Raw genomic sequence first — 7352 nt, 5'->3', positions numbered from 1 at the left:
TTTGCTCTTCAACACTTTAAAAAGGTCTTGTGCAGCAGATTTGCCTAATGCAATATGTCGTTTGATTTCTTGACTGCTGCTTCCATGAGTGTTGATCTTTATGTCACTCCCAATATTCTCCTCCAACAATATAACTGAAATGCATCAGTTCTTCTATGGTCTTCCTTATTCTTTGTTCAATTTTCACAAACATATGAAGCTACTAAAGATACCATGGCTTGCAACAGGCATACCTTAGTCTTCAAACTGACATTTTTGCTCTTGAACACTTAAAAATAAAGAGGTCTTGTGCAGAAGATTTGCCTAATGCAATACGTCGTGTGATTTCTTCACTGCTATTCCCATGAGTGTTGAAAGTGGATCCAAGCGAAATGAAGTCTTTGACAACTTCAATTCTTTCTCCATTTATCCTGATGTTATTTATTGGTCTAATGGTAAAGATCTTTATTTTTTCTGTACTTTGAGGTACAACCAATACCACAGGCTGTGGTCCTTGACAAATACTTCATCATTTAGTATTTTAACTCCTCTTCACTTTCAGCAAACAAGGTTGTATCATCTGCATATCGCAGGTTGTTAATGCATCTTCTTCCAATCCTGATGCCATGTTCTTCTTCATATAATTCAGTTCCAGTTTATTTGCTCATCATACAGATTGAATAACTATGATGAAAGAACTTAACACTCGTGTACGCCTTTTCCTGGTTCTAAACTGTTTAGTATGTCCTTGTTCTGTTTGAACCACTGTCTCTTGGTCTATGTATAGGTTCCTCATGAGCACAATTATGTGTTCCAGAATATTCATTGTAGCTATCTTTCTTGTAGGCATATTGATTTTATCTTAGCACAGACAGTATTATACTTCAACATAGATATTGAAATGTTATTTTTGATGATGAACGTGACACCATTCCTCTTCAATTTGTCATCCTGGAATAGTATACCATATGATTGTCAGATTCAAAATGTCCAATACCAGTCCATTTCAATTCACTAAGGCATCATATCTATCTTTATGTGGTCCATTTCATTTTGAACAACTTCCAATTTTCCTGGATTCATATTTGATACACTCCACCTTCTGATTATTAATGCAATGCGTATTTGTAGCTGCTTCTCCTCATTTTGAGTTATGCCCCATTAACTAATAACAACAACCAAGGGCAAAATATTGAATGATGCACAAAGCATCAAACGAAGATGGAAGAAATACACAGAGCCACTGTGCCAAAAAGAAATGATCAACATTCAACCATTTCAAGGGATAGTATGTAGTCAAGAGACAATGATACTGAAGGAAGAAGTCCAGGGGGCATTGAAGGCATTGATAAAAAATGAGGTTCCAGGAATTTATGGAAAATAAATGGAAATATTTCAACAAAGTGATGTAGCACTGGAAGTACTCCCTCATCTATGCCAAGACATTTGGCTGACATCTAACTCCCCGAGCAATTGATTGGATACGATCCATATTTGTGTCCATTCCAAAGAGAGGTGACCTAACAGAATGCAGAAATCATAGGACAATACAATTAATATAATATGCAAGTAAATTTTTGCTAAAGATAATTTAAAAAATGGCTTCATCAGTACCTTGCCAGAAGTTCAAGTTGCATTCAGACAAGGACATGGAATGAGGGATATCATTGCTGATGGCATATGGATCTTGGCTGAAAGCAGAGTATGTGAGAAAAATGTTTACCTGGGCTTTATTGACTATGCGAAGACTTTCAGCTGTGTGCATTTCGGTAAGCAATGGACAATATTGCAGAGAACGAATATTCTAGAATACTTAATTTTGCTCATGAGGAACCTATATATGGACTAAGAGGCAGTCATTTAAAACAGAACAAGGGTACACTGAATGATTTAAAATCAGGAAAAGTGTGTGCCAGGGTTGTAGTCTTTCACCATACTTATTCAATCTGTATGCTGAGCATATAACCTGGAGGGAATCATTCATAACCTGAGTTATGCACATGATACAATCTTGCTTGCTGAAAGTGAAGAGGACTTAAAATGCTTACTGATGAAGATCAAAGACAAAAGAGTTCAGTATGGGTTGTGCCTCAATGTAAAGAAAACAAAATATTTAAAGTACCATGAACTGCTAGAAGAAGAAACAAATTTGTGTTGGAAGAAGTGCAACCAGAATGATTCTTAGAATTCAGGGTTGTTGTTGTTTAGTGCCGTTGAGTTGGTTCTGACCCATAGCAACCGTTTCCGAGGCTGTAAATCTTTATGGGAGCAGAAAGCCTCATCTTTCTCCCGTGGAACAGCTGGTAGTTTTGAACTGCTGACCTTGTGGTTCGCAGCCCGATTCGTAACCACTACGCTACCAAAATTAAGGGTAGTGAGAGTTTTTCCACTCACGTTTCGGATACATGTTCATGAGGGGACCATTCTCTGGAGAAGGACATCATGCTAAGTAAAGTGGAGGGTCAGCAAAAAAGAGCAATGCCCTAATGAGATGTATTGGTGCCCTGTCAGAAACAATTGGCTCAAACTTAACAATGATTGAGAGGATGGTGCATGACCAGGTAGTGCTGATTTGTTTTAAACAAAGTCACTATGATTGGGAACAGAGTCAATGGCTTCTAACAACAACAACAATAAAAATTCTCCATCTCTAAGTCTGTTTCCCAGGGAATCCCATCTGTAACGATGTGGAAGATAGGCGTGATAGATTGGAAATTGAATATGAGGATTAGTTATAAGAGGGGGACTTGGGTGTTATTTCAATCTCTGAGACAAATACAGTGTATGGGCCAGGATGGGTGTGTGCATGAGGTGGGAAGTCAATATATTTAGTAGTTATTTCTTTGAGTTGGAGTCTCCTATAGACTATCCAGCTGGATGTGTCCAGTAGACAACTGAATTGATCAGTCAGGAACTTGTGAAAGAAGTTGTCATTGTTTAGAAAGCTAAGGAAGACTATGCTGAGTTAAAAAGATAACAGACGGAAGTCTAGTAGGCAATTCCAGCAGTCCATTAAATAGAACTGCTACCAGTGTATATGACAATAGTTATTGGACAGATAATTGATGCATTTGGGCTGTGGTGTTTGCAAAGATTATTGAACATACTGTGAACTTCCAGGAAAAAAGAAAACAAAAACTAAGTAGACAAGCCAGTCTTAGAATAAATACAACCAAATGTTCCTTAACAGTGAGGATGTTGCGCTGTCAACACACTTACTTTGGACATGACCCTAAGAAAGACCACCCCTAAAAAAGGATGTAATGTTTGGAAAAGTAGTGGTTTGATAAAAATGAGATTGAAAGACAATAGCTGCAGCAACAGACTCAAACATGGCAACAATCATGAAAATGGTGGAGGCTGAGGCCCATTACATTCTGTTGTGCATGAGGTCCCCATAAGTCAGAGCCAAGCTGATGGAAACTGACGACAACAATTGCTATGGAAAAGTCCACTGAAGAAGTGTGCCCAGAAAGCAGGGAAGAAAGCTTTACAGAAAACTGCTTTTGATAGGGAGGGATAGCAGATGAAATTGATCCCATAAAGGAGAGAGAAGAATGACATTCTTTCCACATGAGAACAGATAGAAAATGAAACACGCTGGGGTTCTTTATGTCTGAACAGTCATCAAGACTTTTGGCTTCTTTTGTTAAAACACAAGAGAGTTATTGGGTAAGAATACAAAGCAGAAGAGGAAGCCCTTAACTTTAACACTAGGTGAGCCTTTACACTGTGTTTGGCAGCCCTTGATGGACTATTCTTGTGTATATGTCACTGGCTCCCAAGAGCATCTCTTCTTCAGGTGGTGGGGAGTAGAGGGATCCCAAGGGTTTATGCCAATCCTGGAGAGAAGGACACTCTCCAAACTCCCATGTTTGGTCCACGTTGGGAGAGGCAACTCAATAATCCAAATAATTAAACAAGTCTATCTGGTCCTGAGATTAAGTCAGTCTCTGTTGAGATCAAAGTCTAGGCAGTCCACGAAGATCACTTTCACAGGTCACAGTGTCTGGTAGTTTAAATGACCTGAATCTGACTTAACAGTAACTAGATCTTAGAGTGAAGTTGTAGGGAATGGAAAGGCCAGTTTATTCCTAATATAAAGGAAATCTTGTGGTGCTGTGGATTAATGTGCTGGACTACAAAGTTGGTTTGAACTGCAAAGTTCAAGTTCACCAGCCACTCCTTGGAAACCCTATACAGGGTCACTATGAGTCAGAACCAACTTGATGGCACTTAACAACAACAAGTAGAGAGCTAAGAATGGAAATGAAGTCAGAGGAGCTGGGGCTCAGGAGAAGCAGGAAGGACAAAGGGACTGTTAGAAACAAGTGTGTGTGTGTGTGTGTGTGTGTGTGTGTGTGTGTGCAAGTTGGTGGCTAGTCGGTGAAGACAGTAACAAAGGAAACACTGGAAACAACTTTGTACTTGAGCTCCTGTTAAAATCATGAGGCAATGTCACATGCCCACATTACCAAATGTCTACTGAGCCAAACCTCACAAGACAAGATAAAGATGGTCAGTGGGCAAGAGAGGTACATCCAGTCCAATTTATGACTTTAGAGCCATCCTAGGTCTAGGGATATAGCCCTGGGTTCAGATGGTGCCTCACACTATCTAGAACTCTCCAGAACACTGAGGAGCCATGCTGGGGCATATGGGATAGGCACCAGAGTCCTCCTGAGGAAACACCCCTGTGCTGCCTTTCTGTGCTGAGAGCAGGTGGCCAGCTGGTACTGTGCAAATACTGGCGGCACAGAGGTAAAAGCATGTCTGGTTGCGGCTGGCAGTCTGTAGGGATAGTGAGAACTGAGCCAGTTTCTTTCTGGAAACACTGTAGCCCTTTGAGGCTTCCCCTTTGTTAATGTCATCAACATCTACTGAGTAGTAGATTAGCTGGAGCCCCAGCCCTGGGTCTTGTCGATACCAGTACATAGAATCAAGACCCTTGCTCTGAGAACATTCCAGAGTAATGTCCCTTCCTGTCTGTGCAATCCTATTCCTCGGGGTCTGGGTGATACCAGTATCGGTGGAGCCTGTTGGGAAAGAAGATATAAGGTAAGGATGGAGTCCAGAATCTGGAAAACTTTAAGTGGGACTTCCCATCTGTTTCCCAAACTCACCTGTTCCCAAGAAGCACAGAATTACCCCACAGAGAACCCTGGAGTCCATGGCAGAAGAGTGGAGGGAGGGATTTCCAGCTGTAAACATCTGGGGAGGTGGACATGGGAATATGAAATTGTAAAGATTCAGCCAACGGTGCCACAATCCCTCCCAGTTTACATGCAGCACCGCCCTGTTGTCTTGTCACTCCTGCAGTCCTCATAGGTGGCTATGTGCTGGCTTACTAGTGGGCGCCTTACTTCTGGGCAGGAAACCCTCCTCCTCTTCCTCTTCTCCCCCAGGTTCATCTCTGCCATCAATAGAATAGACTCCACAGAAAATCCAGAACCTTTTGCGGAAAAGGTGTGGGGGCTGGCTGGCAGGCTGGGGAGCCTGATTCTCTCCCTTCTGCTGCAGAATCCTGCCGCCCAGGTGAGCTGTGCAGTTTGGACACATGCTCTGAACACCTTGAGTACTTGTGTTTCCTTTTCAAGAGGAGTAGCACCCCCATTCTTTAATGATGTCTGCTTTCTTGCTTGGTCAATGCTTTCTGGTCATAGAACCATCGGCTCTTTGTAAGATGGTATTTTTTAACCTGGGCATGTATTCAAAGAAATACTTAACACACTCACTCTTGTTTTCAATGAACGGAAGGTAGCTCATTGAAGAGATAGTTTTGGCATGATTCCGTGTCATAGATTAAATCATGTCCGCCCCTAAACATGTGTCACGATTCTTCATGGTTTGGCAGTTATGTAATGGTGCAATGTGGCCATTATGTGATGAATCCCCATGAAGTGACTGGGTCTCATAAACCAATAAGAGAATCCAGGATGGACTGCAATACCGCTAATGCAATCATAACTCTGATGCAATATAGAAGTTTCTTTATTTTACAAGATAAAAGGATAGAGAAATGAGCAGAGCTGAGAGGAACTACTGCCATCCAGGAAGAAAAGCCATGAGTGGAATATGTCTTTTGGATGTGGGGGCCTTATGCTGTGAAGCTCCTTAGATCTAGGGAAGGTTGATACCAAGACCCATGGAGCTTTCCAAGGCATGCTGGGTCTACAGATACTGCAAAGACACAAAGATCTTTTCCAGGAGCTGACGAAGAGACAAAGGCTTCCCCTGGAGCCGGCACTCAGAATGTGAACTTCTAGCCTCCTAAATTTCTGTTTGTTCAAGTTACCCACATGTGGTATTTCTGTTACAGCAGCACGAGAGAACTGAGACACCATGCATTCAGCAAAAACAAATCACAAACACAGGAGAGTCACAACCAAGAGTGACTCCTTGGTACCAGGAAGTGTGTGCCCGTCTCCTGCTCTGCCTCACTTATGGTACATCATAAGTACCTACATGAACCACTTCTGTTCCTATACATCAAGAAAGTCTTCTTTTTAAATATGCTTACTTACTATTGTGCACATTCCAAATATATACAAAGTAGACACACTTGTATCATGAGCCCCCATCTGCCCATCTCCCAGGTTCCATAATTACCAACTCTTGACCTGGTTACTTTCTCTCTTTCCCACCTACTTCTCTACCTCCTATGTCATTTTTGAGTAGCTGCTGCTTTACTGAGGAATACTGAACCATATTTCACCATTAACCATCTGTCAGTGGGTTGTACTGTGGTGGCTTGTAGGTTGTAGTGATGCTGAAAGCTATACTACTGTATTTCAAATATGAGGAGGGCAATCCGTGGTGGACAGATTTCAGCAGGGCTTAAGACCAAAACACATTAGGAAGAAAGACCGAGTGTTCTGTTTGTGAAAACGAGATAATGAAAACCAGTTGGATCCCAGCAGAGCACTGTCTGATGGACTCAGACATGCTGGCATTCATAAAGATGGTGTAGGACCAGGCAACATTTCACCCTATTGTACATGGGGTCACCATGAGTCACAGCTGACTTAGCAGCAACTTACAGTAACAGCAACAAGCATGATTCACACTGTAGGGTGAGCACTGGACCCTTTACAGGGTCGCTATGACGTGGCACTAACTCAACAGCACTTAACAACAACAACATGCATTCCACCTGTCATGTTTCTTGTCTTCCGCCTTGTCCTCTCTCCTTCTAGTCAGTGTTCTCCATCAATCACACCATACAAATGTGGATTTATTCCAGTTGGTATGTTCAATGCATACCAACATAATCTTCATCCTAAAGGTGATCACTTTTAATTTGTCCTTCATAAGAAAACAGCAGGGTAAACCTGCTGTTCTGCTGCCCCCCTGCTGCAGACTTTGACAATGAA

Source organism: Chrysochloris asiatica, unplaced genomic scaffold (assembly GCF_000296735.1).
Source record: "Chrysochloris asiatica unplaced genomic scaffold, ChrAsi1.0 scaffold00041, whole genome shotgun sequence".
Taxonomy (NCBI): domain Eukaryota; kingdom Metazoa; phylum Chordata; class Mammalia; order Afrosoricida; family Chrysochloridae; genus Chrysochloris; species Chrysochloris asiatica.
This window is presented reverse-complemented; position numbering follows the sequence as displayed.